Raw genomic sequence first — 23,850 nt, 5'->3', positions numbered from 1 at the left:
TGCTTTAGCCTGAGAACTTATTCATTATGGTTAGTATTGATACTATTGGGTGGAGTATTTGAGTTCCAAATAACTGGTATATCAGGCAAATTTTTAGAATATGAGATTATTTGTATCATCAAAGGTTCCCAAGAAGTTACAAATTCTGTTGCTCATATGTAGGATGGGAAGCATTCCCCAAACTTTCTCCTTGTACCCCCAAACTTAAAAAAAGCAAATCAAAGGTTGATTGGCATCCTGGCACAGGTAACTTTTGCTATTTACATCTTAATTTTATGGCCTTAATTTAATGGACTGAAACTGGTGTGGCCTTTGGAATTAATCAGGGGTGTCGAGTAAGGTGTAGTACAAGCTGGTTTCCCCCATGTGGACTTGTAGAACGCTGTGTGTGGGGTGTGGTGAGAGGCTGACACTGTGGGAGGTGACTGGAGGCAGGGCCCTGGGCCAGTGCCTGCCTCTGTAATGACTCTGTCATCATATTACCTGAAATACCTGGACAACACACATCCTTTCTCAGTCTCTGCTTCCTTCTCAAGGACATGAGGGGTTGAGTTGGGCCATCTTCTATTTCTTCATCTAAAACCCTAGTCCACACTTCCCGTCACTTACGCCCATGTTCCATCTGCACACCCATGAGCCATGTGATAGGAGAAAACAGCCGTGTGTCATATCTGTGAAGAATCTAATCAAAACGGCCTCCGAATAGGAAGAGTGAGTAAAGAAATTTGTTGGAAAAAACTGACCCATGTCCTGGTTCACACAGAAAGAATAAGTGTGAGACTCATGGTATCTAAATTGACTTATTTTTTTTTTGGAGGGAGGATGTCAGTGGTTAAATGGTGGCCTGCCAATAAGGCATATATATCCACCTGGAACCAGTGGAATTGACCTTATGTGGATGACCAAATTACACTTGCAGATACAGTTAAATTAAGGATCTGGAAATGAAATCATGTTGGTTCAGGCCCTCAATCCATTGACAACTGTCCTTATAAGAGAAAAAAGAAGAGAGGGTCAGAGATTGGAGCTATAAACCAAGAACATGGAGACCTGGCAGTAGCGATCAGAAACCAGAAGAGTGGCATAGAACAGACTTTTCCTCGGAGTCTTAGGAAGGAGCCAACCCCACTGACATTTTGATTTCAGACTTCTGGCCTCCAAAACGGACAGAGAATAAGTTTCTGTTGCTTTAAGCCAGCTAGCCTTTGGTAATTGTTTATAGCAGCCATGTAAAAACTAATAGGGAGGGTATAGCAGCATCAATATATACTGAATGTTCTAAGTAAGTTTTACACACATTATTTATATAACTTTATTCCTCATGATCACTTTGTAAAGTTGGTACTATCATTAGGGACATTCTAGAAGTTAGGCAACTCGGGCACAGAGAGATTATGTCACTGGCCCAAATTCACACAGTTAGTAAGTAATGCAATTGGAATTCAAACCCAGAGCCCATTTTGCTTTACCTCTAAGGTCTGTTTCCTACTTGTCCGTAACACGGTGGTTATAGAACCCGTGTTCTCTTCACTGGTGGGAACAGCGCTTGGTATTCCATCGCAGCTGATGATGCTGTAAGGCGGTGGTGACAGCGCCTCTTGAAAATCCAACAGAGTAGAACACAGAACTTACCGTCTTAAAGTGAGTAATTTTCCCTAAAAGGCAATTTAAGTCAGAGTGCTGCATTCTCTTAAGCTGCAGAGGCGTAGGAGATAACAGAAAGCATTCCTGCCTTGGAGAGCATAATGCAACACTAAGGATAGAACTTGGCCCATTCAGTTTGGCACTTTTCCAGGAAGTTCGTGCTGGTAGAAGAAAGTGGAAAATGTGAAAATATAATTCAGTTCTTGAAAGGACAGGGGATTAGTTTTTAAAATAAATACTGGGGAGAGAAAACTCTAAATAAGAGGAAGGATAACCATTAAAAGCGTTTCAAAAAACACTATATCCTTACCAGGCTATTCAGTTCTGGAGCAAGCAGCCAGAGAGAGGCACAGGGGGCCTGCAGCCCCTTTAAGATGCCTGCCCTTCCTTGCCCAGGGGCCTGAAGGAGGGAGCAGGTTTCCAGGGCCCTCTTCAGTCTGGGAGAGTTTCCAGAGAAAAGGGCTTTCTTGAATGCTGGCAGTGCCTTCGGCTTTCATGGAAACATCTAGGTGGGGAGGTGGTGTCAGAATATATGCAGGTTACTTTATGTCACTGCCTTATTGGAAGGGAAAAGGAGAGATCAACCTTCCAGCCTTTACCCTGACACTCATTTATTTAAAAAAAAATTTTATTTCTGGTTGTGCTAGGTCTTCTTTGTTGTGCACAGGCTTTCTCTGTTGTGGCAGCGGGCGCTACTCTCTAGTTGTGTTGTGTGATCATTGTAGTGGCTTCTGTTGTTGCAGAGCACGGGCTCTAGGCGTGTGGGCTTCAGTAGTTGTGGCCCACGGGCTTAGTGGCCCTGTGGCACGTCATCCCCAACCAGGGATCAAACCTATGTCCCCCGCATTGGCAGGTGGATTCTTAACCACTGGACCACCCGGGAAGCCCATGCTGGCGCTCACTTAGTTTAGAACCTTTTGTTTAATTTTGTGAAAGATGACACTTGGGTATCTTGGCTTTGTGTTTGAGGGTACAGGGTTCACTGCTAGGGTCACTGCTGGGGTTCCCCTTTACTTATCAGGACTCAGATATGGGTTGGAGGCTTTTTACTTGAATGTTCTTGGAAGGAATGGAACCTCTGTAATAATAAGATGATACAGAATATTTGTAAATCACTTTAGAGTTTGACATTTGCACTTGTCTCCATTTTTAAATTTAATTTTCACAGCATCCCTATGATGTAACTATTATCTCAGTGTAACAGTTCTGAAAATCAAAGCCTTGGGAAGAGAAAGTAATCTGACCAATTTGCTTACACTGGAAATATTATTAAATGAGATTATAGGTGTAAGGCACTATGAGTGTAGCCTGGTATACAATAAGTACCAGTTAAATGAAGCCACCTATTGTCACTCTCATCCTGCTTGTTATATTTATTGTTTGTTAATTACTCTGTGATAGAATTGGCACTTCAGTCCAGGTTGCTGCCCCACACTGCCAACATTTTCTGAAACAGCAGCATGCCATTTCCTACTTGACCGTATTTCCTTAGTTTTTTTTTTTTTCTTTTACTTTTTTAAGTTCAGAGACCCAACCAACAAGTAGAGCCAATGGTTTATAAGAACAATCTGGTATCTGATTTCAGCCTGTCATCCCTTGGGTCACCATGTTGATTGGGGCTGCCTGGCTGGGCGGTATTACGCAGAGGTCAAAAAGAACGGTTCTTTCAGATGGAGGACCGAAGTCAAGTAGAGTCAACAGTGAAAGTCTTCTGGAAAGGTGGTTAGACTTCCAAACAACATGGAACATTTGAGGAGCTTGCAGTGAAAAGGTTTCCCTGGATGTACAGTGGGCACACAGGTACGTCTCTATCCCTTCAGAGGAGGTAACATTTACCTATACCAGCCCTGGTTATGGGTTATGTTGGAGAGGATGAGAGGTCTACAGTCCCTTAGATTTCACTTGAGCATGAGCACAGATTCTTTGACTTTTAAGAAACTGGCATGGAGGATATATTCCCGTATATGTCTTCTAGTGCTCCCATACCAATAGTTCTTGCTTTCTCTGCTTTTAACAAAGAGGACAAGAATTCCCATACTCCTGGGCTATTGAGCAGAAGGTTCAATCTATCCTACAGACATTTGTGAAGAGTTGGGTAGGGTGTGGAGGTTGTGGAAGGAACAGACAGTCTAATTGACACACCGAGGATGACAAGCCTGGTGATTGTGGACAGGGTGTTCTCACTGCCCACAGAGTTGCTGCCATTTGCAGAGCCTTCAGTAAGTTTAAGAACAGAGAGAAGGAGGAAGGAAAAACTCAGCCTACTTGGGCAAAGAAACCAAAGCTAGTTTCTGAGCAGGTATTATGTCAGATCACCTATCCAAGTTAAATGGAAGGAATCTGCAGTTTGATTTAGCTGATTGACACAGCATACAGACTGAAGTCTCAAGGTTAATAACCTACCAATAGTATAGGACCAACTAAGCTGAATAAATTTCAAATCCTAATTAAATTAGCCAGTAGATATTTGAAGGGTTATGAGTAGAACATCGACCTGACTGTAGAAACTGGCTCCATGTTGTAGAAATCTAGTTTCATGGACAAAAGCCCTCCAGTGGGTAGGAGGCAGCCTCTAGTGGTGGAAACAGCTGCACTTGAGGTCAAGGGGCAACTTAGCAAAGTCCACTGGTTCTCTGAGTCTATGACCCCCAAGTAGATAAAATAAGAGCATGATCTTAAAGGTTCTCTAATTTTTTATTCCACATCTCAATTTCGTTCATAAGGCACCTTCTTAAATTTTTCTATAACACGTGAACCTTTAGCTATGTCAATAAATAGAGTAAGGGTCAACATGGCCCTAGGTTGGTGATGACTCAGTCTCCTGATCTGGGAAAGCTATATGTGTTTCTACAATGGAATACAATTGCTTCTTTATAACCACAAAATTGACCTTCCTTGGTGGGTCAATGGTAAAGAATCTGTCTGTCAATGCAGGAGATATGGGTTTGGTCCCTTGTCTGGGAAGATCCCCTGGAGAAGGAAATGGCCGCCCACTCCAATATTCTTGCCTGGAAAACCCCATGGACAGAGGAGCCTGGTGGGCTATAGTCCATGGGGTCACAAATAATTGGATATGAGTTAGCCACTGAACAACAACAAACCTCCAATGAACCATGTGGTTCTATGGGCTGATTTGCTTATTTTATTTGTTGGAAAATATTTAATTGACTTCATACCATGTGCAACATGTTGTAGTCATTCTAGTCAAGCAGTTTGAGATGAGCCATGGATCATCCTTTTAGGGAATGTTAGCTTCAGGAAGACTAAAGTTTGTTTCAGTAGCCAGGGGCTGCTCTCATCCTCACCAGCCACCCAGCAAATGTGCCGGGGCCACCAAAGACACCTAGTAAGTATACAGATGATGCAGCTGAAAATGGAACAGGGAGGAGGGGAAGAATGAGGCTGAGTCTCAGGAGACCAAGGTGTCTTGTGCATAGGTTTATAACCTTAAAGAGGTCATTTATGCTCTTCACCATTCAGATTCCTTTGCTGTAAATAAAAAATTTTGTTGAAGTGGCCTATGAGGTTCTTTCAGTTCTAAACATTTTACAATTGTAAGTTCAAGACCATGACTAGAAAAGACCTCACAACACATGTTTTGGGGGTGGTGGGTCACCAGGGTTGCTCTTGTAAATATTTGTGCTTGGAGCTTCTTGGAGAGAGAAGACCCAAGGTCTAGAGTCACAAGTGATTCTCCAAAGGTGATGTGGGTGAGAATAAGAAGCAACTCTTAACTCTCCTAACTGTGTAATCTGTGCCTTCAAGTCTGAGGTGGGATCACCAGAAACTGAAACATTATAAAGAAATGAGGGATTTTCATCTCTACTAGGTTATTGGTAGATAATATATACATGTTTCAATAATAGCTATTTACCTAGAAGCAGCCAAGATTTCATTTAGACTTACAGTAGAAAATAGGGTTAATTCCTAGTTTTCTACACAACCAAGTGGGAAGAAAAAATGGCCATTGTTTATACCAATACACATATGGAAAATTATATTTTCTTAGAAGAGACAGGATATTTTAAGGTATCATGCAGAAAATGGTGGAAGGGGTGGGTTTTTTTCAGAGAAAACAGAAGGATCCGGTTCTTTATGTTTCCGATGCTTTTCACAGATGTGACCTATTGGTTTTGACATCAGATGTTCATATGTTGGTTTGATTTATGGAGCGGCTAATTCTAAGGATGGGAAAATCAGGACAGAAATTTTGGAATATCAATCACAATCGTCATCTGCTTCCTTGTCTGGCATGGCTATAATTTGTGGATTCTACATGTAAATTAGACATTTTCTTCCTTAAGAAGGAAACTGGAAAGAGTAATGTGTATGCATTGGTAAACAACACTTATATCTGCTTCAGGGAGAAATGATAAAGTTTTGACTGTATCTCTTAAAAATGAGGACAATCTTTGTCCTCAGTTATTCAGACCCAGCTCCCAACAACTTTGTTTAGACTAGAGTTCTGTGTCTAGTTTGAAAGAATAATCAAATACAGTTGACAAAATTTCGACCTTGCCTTGATGTTTTGCATTCTTTGCCTTGTGTTTGGGAGGGAGGAGAGTTGCTGGGGCAGATAAGCAAAGAGCAACCATGTGCAATGATGGGAAAGGATGCAGGAGAGACTAAATTCAGAGCTTCCCCCCTCCTACTGTGACCACCAGATCAAGAATTGGCTTGGATGTGACATGACCTTGGCAGCCAAGCTGCCCTGAAGAGATGCTTCTGGGTGGAAAGTATTGAGAGCAGATCTTGCAAGTTCTGGGCCTCTGGGGAAAAATTTCACCAAAGTTTCTCCCTCCTTTATTTAGAGTCTGTCCAAAAGTTACCAGAATGAGGGAGATCATTTAAGATTTGGGTTATGATGATTGTCTTTTTCAGTGTTCTCAGTTGAACAATAAGTCTATGTATAATGCCATTCAGTGTGTGATATGGCTTGCTTTTTCAAATTGTCACTCTGTAGGTCACTTTGAAAGTTTAGAAGACAGTCTGGTTAAGTGGAAAGAAGCCCCAAAACTGACTCAGAAGAGTTGATATTGAGTCTTTCCTTATTATGTGGCCTGGGTCTTAATGACCCCTCTTACTTCATTTGTGAGATGAGGATAAAGTGATGCTTGTCTACTTTGGGAATGTGCCACACAAACAAAAGATGCTAGAAGCACCACATCTTGGTTTCCATTTATGTTGAAAATTTGTTTTTCATTCATTCTCATTTGGGCTGGAGAGTGGTGGAGGATGAGCTGAGAAATTCAGGGTGCAAGCCTTTCTGTAGGTGGCTATAAGAGGGTAGATTTTTTCCTGGTTTCGCCTATGATTTAAACTCATCTATCATGTTTCTTCTTGCTGCCCTAGTCCAGGGTCTTTTTTCCAGTGATGGTTGAGAGCATTTAATGATCTGGGTATCAACATGCTGGAGGATTCGGTTTGTAGGTCTATTCTCAGTGTGGTGATGGTGGGTTTGCCGTAGTACACTCACAGTTAGATCAGAATGGGCCAATTCAAGATACCAGGAGCATTCCCTCTCTCCATTTGTTAAGTTTAAAGAGTCTATATCACCCTACAATCCCTTTCCAGGAAAATGTCCACTGGCTTCATGTTTTCTTAGCATCCATAAGTTAAATGCATTGAGCATCAGGCAGTGGTTAAGACCATAATCTTTGATCCAGATGACTACTTTCTAATTCTTTCTCCTTTACTTTAAGCTGAGTAACTTTCTATAATTCATAGACCTCCCTGTACTAGAGTTTTCTCATATGCAAAATGAAGGCAATGCCAGTACTTACTGAATAGGATGAAAATGAAATAATTTATATAAAGTGCCTAGCATGTTGCTTGGTGTCTGGAAAATCTCATTAATGTTTTATAATTATTCAATCTAGACAAAATTAGTGTTTGCTAAGGTTTGAGCTGCAGTCTTTGACAGATTGTGTGAGTTGATCCACTAGATCAAGGATTGGCCCAATTCCTGGTTTCGTAAATAAAATTTTATTGGTACACTTTTATTGGGCCATGCTCATTTATCAATGTTTATGTGCTGTCTCCATTGGCTTTTGTGCTGAAGTATCAGACTTGAGTAGTTGTAACACAGATCATGTGTCTTGCTAGCCTAAAATGTTGACTATTTGGCCCTTTTATAGAAAAAGTTTCTGTCTCTGCCCTAGCCTATTGATTCACTGGAGTTCTAATTCTGCTTCTGTGCCTGACTTGCTTGATCTTTGATAACAATATTTAATCGCTTTGTTTTCCCCACATTTAAGAAGAATGGTCAAAGAAATCTGTTTGGACATTTGACACATGTTAGCTCCTGAAAGTGAAATGACACATTGTTATCATCGTTTCTAATTGAGCAGGCAGGCCAAATGTCTCTTATATAATAGTGCCTGTGGGATTGAACATGTAAGATAACTTGCATGTAGGTCAAGGCAGCCTCCGCTACAAATTTCCTGTCTATTACGACTTTAACTCACAATTTCATCTTTACCTAATTCATGTACTTTGTAATTATTTTTAAAAGGAGAAGGATTGTAGAAAACGTGAATTGAGCACAGCAGCCATATCAGATTAAGGCTTATTTTATACTGATATGCTCAAGATCTATAGTAAAACTCTTTAAGCATTGGAGACATAGATATCTCCTATACTTGACATTTTAAAACCATAGCTGCACATAAAAATGTGAGAATGCAGATTATCCTAAAAATGACATTTTTATGATAAAAGAAATCTATTAAAAAGTCATGAATGGCTACAGCCATTTGTCGTTGTTAACAATATAATGATGTGTTAAAATGCTAGAGGAAGGATTATGTCAGTGTTTGATGTTTTTATAAGTTGCTGCTGTATAAAAATGTCAAATAAGAATAATCTTATACTTGACATTTTTCACTTGGTTTTCACTCTTAAAATAGCTCTGTGAGTTCTGGTTACCTTTTTTGCTCATAGTTTTGATTTTCTCTTGGTAATTTTCTAGGCTTATCCATGTCACCATTTTATTTCCTCCTTATTAGACCTTTTCTTCCTTTTAAAGAATTTTCGCTACTCTTATGTATTCCCTTAAATCTGCTCCAATTCCCTCTTAATGTAAAAGAATGAATTCCTCAATTTTGGGGTGAAAGTCCTGAAATAGTATCCCCATATATACTTCTAGCCTGTTCGCACAGTCTCCTCTCTTCATGTGATCAGAGATAAGAAGGTGCACCAATTCTTTCATGCTGAGAAATAAACTTGTTCTCCTCCTTTTTTAACATTATCCTTTTCAAATTCTGTTTCTGGCCTTCCACATTTCATCTAACCAGCCCTGTGCTTATATGCCCGGATTACTTCCCTTTATGTGGTTACATGTGTTTTGAACACTGTGGAGGATGCTCAGCTCCATTTTGCTTGAGATGGGCTCAAGATTTGTATTTAGAAAGAGCCTCTGTAGGCAAGAGGAGAAATTGAGAAAAAATCATCAGTCGGTACTATGAGCAATGTAATAAATGAGAATATCTAGTTTTGGAATGGGCTTGTATTTTTTCTCAGTATGTACATGCATGTGTGTGTGTGTGTGTGTGTGTGTATCTATGTGTATATACATGACAGAGTGCATACACATGTGTTTGGATAGTTTGCAATCTTTTATAGTCTTTGGTTCCCTCACATCATACACACAGACCCTATCTGTGTGCTCACAAAGAAATAATAATATTTTTTAAAATGAGTTTGTACATTTAAGAGCTTGCTTCTTGGTTTTTTGAATGAGGTCTTTGGACCTCAATTCCACCAGTTTCCTTCCTTATGCTCCCTGCAGATTTTTTCTCTATCTTTACTAGTCCCATTCTTTCTAAGTAAAGGCTCCACCTCCTGCTTAAGAGAATCCCTTCACCCTTGTCCTTGAGACCAGTTCGTTGGCATTCCACCTGAACTTCATCCTATTAGGAACAACTATTGTCTCCTGCATCCTTGGTTTCCCCCTCTTCACTGGCTTTAAACCTCCCCAGTTCTTTTCTGTCTCGAGAGATCCTTCCTTGATCCATTTTGTACTCAAGCTGACAAGTCCCTGCCTTCTTTTTGGTAAGTGGTCCAGGTCTGTAATATCCACACCGTCACCCATCTACTCACTCCTCATGTTCTTGCAGACTGGCTTCTGCTTCCCACCGGGTCCTGAAGCTAGACTTCTGAAGGTTATAGGGAGCTCTTGACTTCCAAGTTCAGTCACCTGTTCTCGATCCTCATTCTTCCTGGGTTTTCCTCCATACCTGAGACCCGCCTCCTTGCAACTCTCTCTCCTCCGCAGTCTGCATGCTGAGCTCAGGTTCTTGCACCTCATGGTCTCCCTCTTCCTCATGACATGCCCTACTGTAGCTGTGCCTGACAGTTCTGTCCTTGGTCCTCTTTGTCTTTGTAACCCCATCTCATCTCCAGAGACATTTACTTATCTGCCTCCAGGTTTCAAATTTGCCAAGCTAACACTGCTCTGCTTTCCTTAGTTGAATATACTGATAATCTCTAGTATGACCCTGATGTCTGCAGAGAGAAGTCCATCAGCTAAATGCTGGATTTGGGAAATGCTATTTCCATGACCTTACATAAATCAAATGTTGTTTTTTTCTTTTTTTAATTTGCTGAAATTTTTTCCCCTCTTGCTGTTTTATAAACAGGATGTTTTGAGAATTCTCCTCTCAGCAGGTTCCAAACACAAACTTGCATTACCATTCTTACAAAATAATAAACAGCTTTGAGCTATAAAACCTTTCAAATTGTTTTTTCACAGAGAAGGGATTTGCATGCTGACTCATTCCTGCTATATTTATAACCTATCGATGAACCACTGCAAAGGCAAGATTTCTAATAAAGCTATGAAAATTACATGCATTGCAATGGAGCTGAATACATTTACATTTGTAGTATTTTAACATTTCCAAATTTATTGCAGATTACCTTGTTTGTGCATGTCTGTGCTTTAATGGTTTTTTATAGCAGAAAATAGTGGTTTATGATTGTATTCCCAGTAGAAATTTATTATGAATCCACCATATGGAGTATTATATAAAACCAAACTTGTAACACGGGTAGTTTATTATCACAAAGCAAAATCTACTGTACATTATTGAAAATTAGTGATAATAGAAATGTCAAAGAAGTGAAGTTGGTTTATGAGGGGAGACTTCATTTTGTGCTTAAATTGTCACAAAGATTTTAGATTTTGTTTTAAGATGAAAGAGTATCCTCTGACATTTAGGATATCAGATAATATAACCGTGTAGTATTTCTTCCCTCTCCTGCTCCCTGGTTCCTTCGTGCTGATATTTGCTAAAGCAGGAGAGGGATAAAGGGATTGCACGCATTCACCTCATGCTTAAGTCCATCTTCCCGTAAGACTCAATGGCACCAGTTTCTAGTCATCCCTGACAACCATAAGCCATTAGAACTTTCCATGAGCAATGGTCCTGGCAGCTATTGCTAGAGCACGTGGAGTCTATTTATTTTCTTTCTTACCTAACATTTATTGGGCATCCTACTTGAGGAATTTTAAGTACTTATTTCTGCTGTCGTTTTCAGCTCAGAGAGTGTAAGGGTGAGGCCAAAAGAAGTTCCATGTTTATGTCAATCAATATCTTGCATGGACATCTCCCAGGAACTTCATTTTGGGCAAGTTCCCAAACCTTTGCAATGCACCTGCAGGTTTTTTTGTTTTAAGTGTGTGAGGTTAGATAAATAATTGTCTGACATTTTCTACAGAGTCTGTGATTATTTAATAAGCAGGAGTTGTTTGCTGTGCTTAGTTTGTCAGTCATGTCCGACTCTTTGCAACACTTTTTTTGGGCTACAGCCCACGAGGCTACTCTGACCAAGGGATTTTTCAGATAAGAAAACTGGAGTGGGTTGCCATTTCCCCCTCCAGGGGATCTTCCCAACCTAGGGACTGAACCTGGGTCTCCTTTGTCTCCTGCATTACAGGCAGATTCTTTACCCAGTGAACCATTGGAGAGTCAAGAGAGACTCCAAATAATATAATCAACAACATTAAAAAGTAAAAACATTGTGCGTGATACTTTCTTTTGCTACTGTTTGTGAGTGAGTATGTTTATTTGGAAGGCTTTTTATTTCTTTTCACATATCCATTGTACCCCCAGGAAGGACTGGCACCACTGGTACAACCACCTTGAAAAATCAGGAGGGAGCTAGAGGAGGGGTTTTCTATCATCCAGGATTCTGCAGAGGGTACTGCCATGTTGTGTGGTCAGGAAGGGCAGAAATGAGTCTAATGCTTCGTATATTTGAATCATAGCCCTGAGTATCTGTCCATGCAAAAAGGTTTATTATACAGATGAGTTAATGTTCTAAATAGGGAAAAATGCAACAAGTTTTGCAAAGGTAAAGCATTTTAGAAAAAATCCTAAAAGTCAATTCATTATATGTTCCTAAACTGGTTATTAGATGTAGTCCTATTCCAGTGGTGAGGTTTTGGTGATGGGACTATCTGAGCTCTGAGAATGTTTGTATTCATAACTCCAGTCTGATCCATTTTTCTTGTCTAAAGTTCCAGCAAAACTTGAGCAGCTTTGCTACTAACAGCAAATGGTTCATTTAAAAATTCAAAGTGTCTATGTAAAGTAAATTTTATACTCCATGTAAACTCCTGTTGAATTTTTGAGAAACTCAATGTTCTCAAAATTCATGGGCATGAAGATGTTGTTTTGATTGCTTGTAATGTCTTTGCAGTATGACATTCTGTACTTAATGGTTGTTTTTGTTATCTCTCTGACTCTCTACGTCAGAATATGAAATTACAGCTTTTGCCTCCTATAAGATTGAAAATTTAGTTGACTGCTTTTTAGACAGGGGAAATTGACACTTAACCAATAACTGAACATTATTTTGACAAACCTTGTTAAAATATTTTTTATAAGCATAGGTAGGATAGCACACTGAAAGTGAAAGTGAAATCGCTCAGTCGTCTCAGACTGTTTGCAACCCCATGGACTGTAGCCCACCAGGCTCCTCAGTTCATGGGATTTTCCAGGCATGAATACTGGAGTGGGTTGCCATTTAGACCACTGAAAACTCATGTAAATTAAGAGCTTAAAGGAGTGACTGGCTAGGAGGTTCCCATGGCTAGACATGTATCCCTTCAAACAGATATTTTGATATTTTATGTTCTGTAGATTCTGCCATTTCAAGTCTTCTTAAGCTAGTGATGAAAACTCGTATTAAGATGTTGAGTAATAGCTTTTCATCAGGATACCAGGTTAATAAAAGCAGAATAGTCTTCAGTGCAATAATCTTCCAGAGTGGACCCAGTTTTCTCCTTATAAGTCTTCACTCTTACTAATAAACTAAAGAGAAAACATGAACTGAAAAGAGGGTGCACAAGAAGGTCAACCAGAGGGAGAGCATGTGGGGAACTGAATGGAATGACTTTGCCTCGGTCTGAACCACGGACCCACCTGGAGTGGACCACATGTATTCTTTAGATAAATGAATTTTTAAAAAATAGGAATAAAACTGCTTTACAGTAAGATTTACATACTCCCAGGTCTCTTGTTAGTTTTCCTGGTTCTCAGCATCATTTATTTCTCAGGCTATGTAGTTTCTTAGTACATTTCATTTAATTAATTATTACAAAGAGCCAACGGCTCTGATAGAACAACATCATTTCCCAAACCAGACATATAGGCACCCAAGAAGAAATTAATCAAGATAGAAATGAGCAGACAGCTGTGAGACAATCAAGTGATAGCAAGAAGGGACATAATAAAGCACATCAAAGAGTTTGCTGGCAGATTGTACGTCAGGACTGAACAAAAAGGACTACGCATGAAAATCACTAATAGATCTTCTTACTTGTAAAAAACTGTATATTGAAATGGTTGACATAAAAGAAATTCAAAACCTTCTTTTTGCTTTTGGATTTAACATCCTCTTAAAACTGTAGCTGTGTCCTAGAGACAATACACTTGGGGACAGGATGGGAAAACCATTGAGCAGATTCATGTGTAGTGAGAATCATGCTCTAAATTATATTTCTTTCTCATATATTTCTTCAAATGATCAACTTTTGGTCAAAGACATACTTTGCAGATGCTTCTGGCTGAAAACATGAAATTGTTCTTTTGAGCTTTTTCTCCTAAGAGAGTGCTCGGTTGGCTAAGTCAAATATCATTATTTCAAATACATCTCTACAGCCTTTCCTGGAATAGGAGTCTGTTAAATAACAGCAAATATGTTGCGTCTTTGGGAAAATATGAAAAGAATTACAACACGTGCCATCAGTTTTTAGCAGTAGGTCTCAGTGGTTTTTATTCCAATCCCAAGGAAGGGCAATGCCAAAGAAAGTACAGACTACCATACAATTGCACTTATTTCACATGCTAGCAAGGGAACGCTCAAAATCCTTCAAGCTAGACTTCAGCAATACATGAACCAAGAACTTCCAGATGTATAAGCTGGATTTAGAAAAGGCAGAGGAACCAGAGATCAAATTGTCAACATCTATTGGATCATAGAAAAAGCAAGGGAATATCAGAAAAACATCTACTGCTTCACTGACTACACTGAAGTCTTTGAGTGTGTGGATCACAATAAACTGTGGTAAATTCTTAAAGAGATGGGAATACCAGACCACCTTATCTGCCTTCTGAGAAATCTGTGTTCAGTTCAAGAAGCAACAGTTAGAACTGGACATAGAACAGACTGGTTCCAAATTGGGGAAGGAGTATGTCAAGGCTGTATATTGTCAGTCTGCTTATTTAACTTATATGCAGAGTACATTATGTGAAATGCTTTGCTGGATGAAGCACAAGCTGGAATCAAGATTGCTGGGAGAAAGATCAATAATCTCAAATATGCAGATGACACCACCTTAATGGCAGAAAGCAAAGGGGAACTAAAGAGCCTCTTGTTGAAGGTGAAACAGGAGAGTGAAAAAGCTGGCTTAAAACTTAACATTCATAAAACTAAGATCATGGTCCCATCACTTCATGGCAAATAGATGGGGAAACAATGGAAACAGTAAGAGACTTTATTTTTGGGGGGGCTCCAAAATCATTGCAGATGGTGACTGCAGCTATGAAATTAAAAGACACTTGCTCCTTGGAAGAAAAGCTATGATGAATCTATTAAAAAGCAGAGACATCACTTTGCCAACAAAGGTTTGTATAGTCAAAGCTATGGTTTTTCCAGTAGTCAAACATGGATGTGAGAGTTGGACCATCCACTCTGAGTAGACTGAGCACCTAAGAATTGATGCTTTTGAACTGTGGTGTTGGAGAATACTCTTGAGAGTCTCTTGGACTGAAAGGAGATCAAACCAGTCAATCCTAAAGGAAATCAACCCTGAATATTCATTGGAAGGACTGATGCTGAAGCTGAAGTTCCAATACTTTGACCAACTGATTTGAAGAGCCTACTAATTGGAAAAGACCTTGATGCTGGAAAAGATTGAAGGCAGGAGGAGGAGGGGATGAGGATGAGATTGGATGGCATCACTGAGTCAATGGACATGAGTTTGAGCAAATTCTGGGAGATAGTGAAGGACAGGGAAGCCTGGTGTGCTGCAGTCTGTGGGGTCACAGAGAGTCAGACACGACTGAACAACAACTCAGTGGTTGGAAGAGGGGATGTATCAGAATCGTGTGTGTGTGTGTGTCTATGTGTATGTGTGTGTATGTTTCTCTTCCAACCTATATACTTTCCTTCCAAGAGAAATCTGTATAATATCTAGATGGGTGGCCAGCATCTTTGATGTGTGTGTGTATGTGTGTGTGCATTTTTGTGTGTAGTTTGAAAGAGCCCTGCATGTGATGCCAATACTTAATCCCCTATGTGGAAGATGATCAGTTTTTGTATTTAGATTTACGAGCTCAATATTCAAGTGGCTGTTTCCTCCCCTGTGCTCTCCATAATTTGGGTTAGCTGCCAAGTTATGCAAACAGGCAGACTTAGTGACTAAGAGTTAACTTAGTTAACTGAGAAACTAGCATTCTCAAAGATTTCCTAAAATGATAAAAAAAACCTTTATCCTTTATTAAGATATCTTATAGTATTTATGCATATCTAGATATCCAAAATAGAACTTATAAGAAATATCATTTAAATTATCGCTGATTAATTGGTTCAATTGGATACTTTATTCCCAATCTTTATCCATTCCTGTAACTGCTATGCTGCTGCTGCTGCTGCTAAGTCACCTCAGTTGTGTCCGACTGTGTGCGACCCCATAGACGGCAGCCCACTTTCTTGAAAGTGTCAATAGACTAAATTTAGAATTAAAACATGCCAGAGTATGAAGGACTCTGAAGATTCTCCAGAGTCAAAAGCTTTTGAAGATGACATCGAAGTATCTTTTGATTTTTGTCACAATCACAAGGTACTGTATTTTATTTAGTCTTAATTAATGAAGACAGATTTATTTATTCCTTCTAGAATTCCTGATCACTTGCTTTCTAGCTGAAAGCCTGGATTTTGCACTTTTTTGGGGGAAGGGCCTGCATCTTTTATAGACTCATCACAGAAATAAAAGAGGAAGAAATTCGTGAAATTATGTGAATGGACTCTCATCACTATAACTTTTATTTCAACAGCTTCTATGTTCTAATTTCTTACTACTTGCAGGCATTTTATTTATTTTCCATTATAAATATAACACATAAGAATGCATTTTTATGTCTGGTGTTTCTAACTACAAATTTAATCTACATCAAGATTTAATCTTTATTTTATATTTTAAACAGATTATAATAGGGTTTTAAACAGAGAGACAAATAGTTTCTTGGTAAAAGTGGATTTGATACTTTATTCTCACTTTTCTCCCACTTGTGGATTAAATAAGCTCATATTGCTATATAAGTGTCACTGAAAAAGTTGCATCTATTGAGCACCTATTGTGTACCTAGTACTACAATGGACGCTTTTCATAGTTTCACATTTATCTCCTTGACAACCCTATGAAGTGTTGTTGTTGTTTAATCACTAAGTCATGCTCAACTCCTTGTGATCCCATGGACTGTAGCCTGCCAGCTCCTCTATCCATGGAGTTTTCCAGTTAAGAATACTAGAGTGGGTGGCCATTTCCTTCTCCAGGGGATCTTTCTGACCCAAGGATTGAACCCAATGCTCCTGCACTGGCAGAGGGGTTCTTTACCACTGAGCCACATGGGAAGTTTCTATGATGTATAACATACCTCAATTTTAAATGAGTGAACCCAGAGTCAGAGAGGTTAAGTAACTGCTCAAGATTCTATAGCTATTTAATAACTGATCTTGTTTCATTATTATCATTAGTGATGATAATTTTTATAGCCATCATTTACTGAGTACTTTCTAGATGTCAAAGATATTAAGTTTTTGGCATACAAACATATTTCCCTCAGACATCAAAGAAATTAATATACATATTTTACTGGTGAAGATACGGAAGGTCAGGGAGGTTAAGTAAACCTTAAGTTTACTTGTGTTTCCAAGATAACATAGCTAGTTAGTGACAGGGTTTGTTTTCCAGCATTGCATTTAACATTGGCTTGTGTACTTCACAAACATTCTTATGTCTTAATGAACAGCCATATTATTAGAATAAGTGACCAGTTCCCACAGCCATCTTGAGGAACATTTTTCATTCATATGCTAAACTATATCATGTCTATCATCTTTTATAGTCTTATTGCTCTGTAGTTGTTTCTGTTGTAACCTATATGATTGGTGATCTGGCAGCCGTTGGTCATTTACATGGTGATCAAACATGAATATATGTTAGTACGAGTTAACGGTTTGCTTAATTCATCTGCTTTCCTTCCAGTCTAAACACTGAGCTGAAATTGAGACACTGACATGATAGTTTATTGAAGCCTGACATTTCTGGGCAAGATTTGTTTGTCCAACTCTCGAAAGCCTGACTGAGTTTAAACTCTTTCACAGGCATCAGTCAAAACACACAAGAATCATGGGAAAGAATGGTACTTTTCCTGCACAGCTGCTTTGCAGAAAGGGGATTGCATGGGAAGACTTCTTATCTTGGCAGAATGTTGTTAGGAGCAAGGGCTTTTCCTTAAGAGAGGAGCCGCCGCCTCTCTCACAAGGATGCAGGAATGTCACATTGCTTGCATTCTTTTGATTGTTTTCCCGACTTCCATTTTGTTCTGGCACTTGTCAAAACTGTCAGCGCCTTCATTTTTTGTTCATCCTGTTTCCCGGCCAAGGGTGACTTGTAATAGGTTCCAATTTCCAAGGGCCTGCAGTTGGCTGTGAAATAGCACGGTGCAATTCTGCAGCTCCAGAGGCTCCCACCACCCATCATTGTAGGATTCTAATGGAAATCTTCTCTGAGCCCTTCTCTCAAAGTTTCCTGGCTCCTCGTATCTGGGTGGATGGCCAGAGATGACGGCTCCACCCAGGCTGTTCTCTGAATTGGAGGATTGATTGATCTTTTACCATCAGCTGCCAGCTATGTAGCATTTCCAAGCCCTTCCCTATTGATCTTGCAGGGATAATTTCTTGTTTTTATTATTGAGATGTTTCTGAGATGAAGAGTAATATCAGATTGCCTAAGTCCCTGGAAGAGAAGACAAACATTCAGAAAACTTTCTGTATATATTAGAGAAAAAAGCCCAGAAGCCTGGACAAAGTTGATAATTATCAAGCTCATGAAACAAGGTTTCTTCTTCATAGATCTCTACTGAAAAATACTCATAGGATTTTTATTTTCATTTGAATATGCTGCCCATTGGTGACTTGGTAAAGAAAATCTCTTAGTTGCTGAAGAATTAAATAATGTATTCATAGCATTTCAAGTAATGGACTAAAATTTTTTAAAATAATTTATCTGATACCCACTCATCCCATTCATTCAGCAAAGATTTCTTAAGCACCTGCTGGCAAATGGGTAAAGTGTCGTGGTTTAAAAAACACAAACACTGGAATCAGACTGTTGTTGTTTAGTCCCTAAGTCATGTCTGACTCTTTTGTGACCCCATGGACTGTAGTCCACCAGGCTCCTCTGTCCATGGGATTTTCCAGGCAAGAATACTGGAGTGGGTTGCCATTTCCTTCTCCAGGAGATCTTTCCAACCAAAGGATCAAACTTGCATCTCCTGAATTGGCAGGCTGAGTGGTGGCTCAGTGGTAAAGAATCCACTTGCCAACACAGGAGATGCAGGTTCAATCCCTGGGTTGGAAGATCATCTGGAGGAGCAAATGGCAACCCACTCCAGTATTCTTGCCTGGGAAATCCCAGAGAAGAGGAACCTTGAGGGCTACAGTCATGGGGTTGCAAAAGAATCAGACAGTTTCAAATCCTGGTTTCTCCATTTAGAACTCTGTGACCTTGGGCAAGCTACTTAACCTCTCCTGCCTTAGTTTACCCATTTAAAAAATGGAAATGCTATGTGCTTCATAGAATTGTTTTGAGAATTAGCTGCAATGCACAAGAAACTTTTGTATGTAGAAATTCCTTATCAGCTGTTGTCATTATTGCTTAAGGTGTCATGTATCTTCCTATTATAGTCACAACTATTGAAGGAAAGTCCTCCCCTGGAAATTGTTGATAATGTTCTCAAGTAGTCAAAATAAAGACATGAGAAAACATAAAATACAGAGTTAAGTAACAGTATGGAATCTGTTGATTAAGTACCAGTGACTTTAAGGTTCGGGTAATACAGGTTAGAAGTTTCACAGGAAGGTGTGATTCAGTGCCTGTGTAGTCAGAGAAGGCTTCAGGGAAGATGAGGAAGACTCTCACCATCTAGTCTCAACTAACTTTGCCCATTTGCCCATCATATCCTTATTGTCTCTTTCCACCATCCACCCCAACCATTGACCCCATCTAATTGAGCTCCTCAGTGATCCCTAGGCACTTCTGCAATTCCATGCTTTTGCACACACATGCGTTTCTCCCTTCCCTCTATTTTACTTTTGCCCAGTTATCATAAAGTTTTTTTGAACAGTGGGTCATTTCCTTTTAAACTAAGCCAGAATTTCTGACCCTTGCCTCCCCTGCTAGCCTGCCCTGGCTCACCTCGATCCTTGACTTTCCCTAACTTAGTCTCTTACCCTAAAACTGCCCACTCTCTTTTTTCTTGACTCCTAAATGTGAAAAAAGGGGTTAGTGGTACCCAGAATCTAAGAGCTTGCATTGTGAAGTTCTCAGTCTATTACAAGTGGATTTGAAATCCATCATGTATATTTTTATATTTTATATATGTATGCATCTAGCCAATTAAGCTGGAAATAAATAATCAGAATGAATCCTAATAAGTGCTGAGCACATATCAAAGTACTAATAGCATAATTTCTGGAGAATAGGGTAAATGCCATCTACTTTTAGGGCAAATGCATATTATCTATCAGACTGCAAACTCTTATTTTCAAAAGGTAGAATTTAAAAATAAGCTTTTTAGGGTCTTGTTGTTGTTCTGTTTTTTTTTGTTTGTTTTTTTTTCATTTTGTATTGGGGTATAGCTGACTAACACACAATGTTGTTGACAGTTTCAGGTGAACAACAAAGAGATTCAGTCATACATATATACGTGTATCTGTTCTCCTCCAAACTCCCCTCCCATCCAAGCTGCCACGTAACATGGAGCAGAGTTCCATGAGCTATACAATAGGTCCTTATTGGTTATCCATGTTAAATATAGCAGTGTGTACATGTCCATCCCCAAATCCCTGGCTATCCCTTCCCTCCATCCTCCCCCACTTACCACCCCTCTGCAACCATAAGTCTGTTCTCTAAGTCTGTGAGTCAGTTTCTGCTTTGTAAGTTCATTTGTATCATTTCTTTTTAGATTTTACATAAGAGATATAATATTCCTTCTTCTCTGACTTTAGCCAGAGAGTTAAGCTTCTGAATGTCAGAGCTGACAGTGTCTTTTGATTAAAATGTTTCAGGGCATAGGTATTACTTCTGATTGCACAAGCCTGAGTAGGAGGTGCTTTTCTAAACTGCCTCGCAGATAGAGGCTTGGGGAGCCCTAATGTATCTGTAGAGTACCCAGGATGCTGGCAGCTGCTGTGCGGGTCACACAGTAAAACCAGGACACAAGATGAGACAGCGGTTCTCTGACTGTAGCCGGCGACCCCTTCCCGTTCTGAAACAAGATCGCGAGGTGTTGACTCATGTCATTGATATTTCCTTCAGCCTTTCTCCCATTGCAAGGCTTTGCTTAAACTGACTGAATTTCTGAGGTCAGACGCTGAGATTTTCTAGAAAAGTGCACACAATTTGTTACGCCTGAAGAGTCCCATTTAACATCCCACAGCATGTCATACAGTGTGGGATCCGGGGAGTCCACTAATTAACTGTGTGACCTTGGGAAAGTCACAGTCCTTGGGTTGAATAATAACCCTGACTCCTTCCAACTCTGTGCTGCCTGGATCTCCATCCTCGCACGTATCTCTCTGTTCCCCAAGACTCTTTCCTCATTGGTTTCTGGTGGGAAATTCTGCATATTGTGCTTAACAGGCTGTTAAATTATCTTAATTAAAGTGTCAAGGGATAAAAATTGAAGATTACTCAGAGCTGCCACCCGAGCCCTTCCCCAGCTCATCCCCAGCCAGTTCAAGAAGTCTTTTGCCAAGAAGATGCTGAGGTGCAGTACTTAAGTAAGCACTCTATGGGTTAACAACAAACCACTGGATTCCGTGGTCTTTAGACATTGGGTGAAATTGAACTGTGTAGTCTCTTTTTGACAGACTTGCCATAAGCCATAATGTGATGCCTCTGTCAAATTCAACACTATTTCATGAAAAAAAGACTAACAAAGACTTAAGGGGAGAAAAAGTAGGAGTGAAAAATTCAAACCTTATTCTGTTCCTCCACTCAAGCCAAGACAGCTCTGTTCAGAGGAGATGATGTTGGGCTTCACAACCTACTCCTTCTGTGATGCTTCTGAGTTTGAAGAACTATGTCTTGGAAGCCCTAGACTTGAATCATAATTTTATAAGAAAAGCAAATCCTTCTAAGGTAATTAGTTCAGAATTTTTATCTGGATTAGTCTAATATTTAGGGAAATAGCTGGAACAGGATAAGTTTATGAAGACAAAGCTGGCACTACACATTTTCTAAAGAGAGAACAACCCACTAAAGTGGGAAATGTATTGCCAATCTGACTTGATATTTAGATAGAATTGGCAATTAGCTACCAGATGTGGAGAGAATAGCTCTTAAAGAGCTACTCCCCCAAATCTTCCAGCCCAAGAGTTCCATGTCTGAAAGCCCACTTGTTCTGAAAGGATGTTTAGCCTAATGGTTCAGCTTTAAAGCTAGGCTGCCTGGTGCTAGGCCATGACCTCGGGACAACTACTTAATGTCTCTGCCTCAGTTTCCTCACCTGTGAAATGGTATAAACTAGTACTTATTTTATAGTATTGTTATGCATGTTCAATGAGTTAATATATTTGTAAAGGCTTAGACCAGCAATTGGCATGCAAGGAGTGCCCAAGTATCGATATTGTAGGAACATTGTTTAACATCCAAATAAAACAAGGAAATGTAAGAACACAAAGTCATTGTTGGTCATTTAGATCTCAGCATGAATTAATTTCCTTGACTGTTCTGAGGTACTCTGAGAATCCTGGGGACCTTGGGAAGCTAGAAATGAGAAGTCAGAAGAACTGCTGTACGTAGTAAGAAAAGTGGTGAAGCAAACGGTTACCTGACTCAAGGCTTTGGTTTTGAGCTAGCTTACCTATTATTCTGTCCATCTGAGCTTCCTTTCACACTGTGATTGTAGATTGTGAATTCATTGGCTCCTCATTATACAACCAAACCTGGCTTTTCTGATGATGGTTCTTAGAGACTCTCTTCCTTGTCTAGGTGGAAATTAAGAGATGCTTTGTCTTAACATTCAGGCAGACAATCGGTGGACACTGTTGGTTTATTAATCGCTCCTGTTCTATTAGGGGTAAATGCTGACTTCTCTTAATATGTGAGTTAGTGATAAAACATCTCTGGCTCTATTTTCCTCTTCAAAGAAGATCCCCTATAGAAATGGTTCTCAGACTTGAGCATGCATCAGGAGATAACACGACTCACCAGGAGGCTTGTTAAAATACGTTGTTTGGCCCCATACCAGCTTCTGATAAAGTAACTAACAGATGGGGGCTGAGAATTTGCAGTTCTAACAACTTTCAAAGTGATGCTGATGCTGCTGGTTCAGGGACCACACTTTGAGAACCACTGTCCTAGAGTAGAATTACCACCAGTAATTGCATATTGGAATGTCCTGGAGAACTTTAAAAACCCTTGTTGCCTGGGTCCCACTTCAGAGATTCTGACTTGACTTTAGGTATGGCCTGGGCACTGGAATTTATAAGAACAACACAATACTTCTAGCCATAGAGGATTATGACTGAAACTGTTGTGATTTATGGGGAAAAAGTAATTTGCTTGTGTGTACCCAAGATTTCGGGACTTCCCTGGTGGCTCAGTAGTAAAGAATCCTCCTGCTAATGCAGGAGATGCAGGTCCAATCCCTGGGTCGGGAAGATTCCCCTGGAGAAGAAAATGGCAATCCACTCCAGAACTCTTGCCTGGGAAATCCCATGGATAGAGGAGCCTGGCGGGCTACAGTCCATGGGGTTGCAAAAGAGTTGGACACAACCTAGGGACTAAACAGCAACAACAACCCACACTTTCACTTCAAGGGCAGACTATCGTAGGATAGAAATAAATTGTATTTATTTTTATTGTATTTTGTATTTTATATTGTATTTTATTGTATTTCTCCCCAAACAGAAAACCCCCAAAAGCTGCTTTCTGATGAGGATGACTGCATTGACTGAATAAGCAAAAGCATTTTCCTGGGATCCACAAGAAGAGAAATCAGTACTATAGTAAGGAGAATGTTTGTGTACAGCCAGTCCTGGGGACAGGGTAATGAATAAATACTGCTGTTGGCGTTATAACCCCCATGGCCTTTTCTCAGCCATTCAATGTGAGGGGTGCGCCCCCACTGTGTTGCTTCAGAGTCAGACGGGTTCATGCCCTCTTGCTTGCCATGGTAACCATCAAGAAAGAATTGGGGTTTTTGTCCACCCAGAGCAAGTGACTCTGGATCTGCTAGATAGAGGTTGGGCTATAATAGCTGTTAATATACTATGGAAAAGGCTGATAATGTGCCTCTTGTCAGACTCCAGGATAGAGGCCATGTGAAACAAGAAGTTTAACTAGCTGTGGCCTTTACTTTATTTGATAAAGTGTAGTTTACTTTCTACTTGAGCTTTTTATTGACC

At 39.8% G+C, this 23,850-nt stretch overlaps 1 long non-coding RNA gene across 2 annotated transcripts in view; it reads left to right on the top strand.

Moving 5' to 3' along the window:
* The window catches only part of LOC122674213, a 171,576-nt gene that overhangs the window by 123,213 nt on the left and 24,513 nt on the right, over positions 1–23,850 (top strand). For both annotated transcript variants that reach the window (XR_006334930.1, XR_006334931.1), the window contains one exon: positions 23,354–23,451. This is a non-coding gene — a long non-coding RNA (uncharacterized LOC122674213). The remainder of the gene's footprint in view (positions 1–23,353; positions 23,452–23,850) is intronic.

This window comes from Cervus elaphus, chromosome 18 (assembly GCF_910594005.1).
Source record: "Cervus elaphus chromosome 18, mCerEla1.1, whole genome shotgun sequence".
Lineage (NCBI taxonomy): Eukaryota > Metazoa > Chordata > Mammalia > Artiodactyla > Cervidae > Cervus > Cervus elaphus.
Note: the sequence above shows the minus strand (reverse complement) of the source record. Positions and strands in the feature narration are given on the sequence as shown.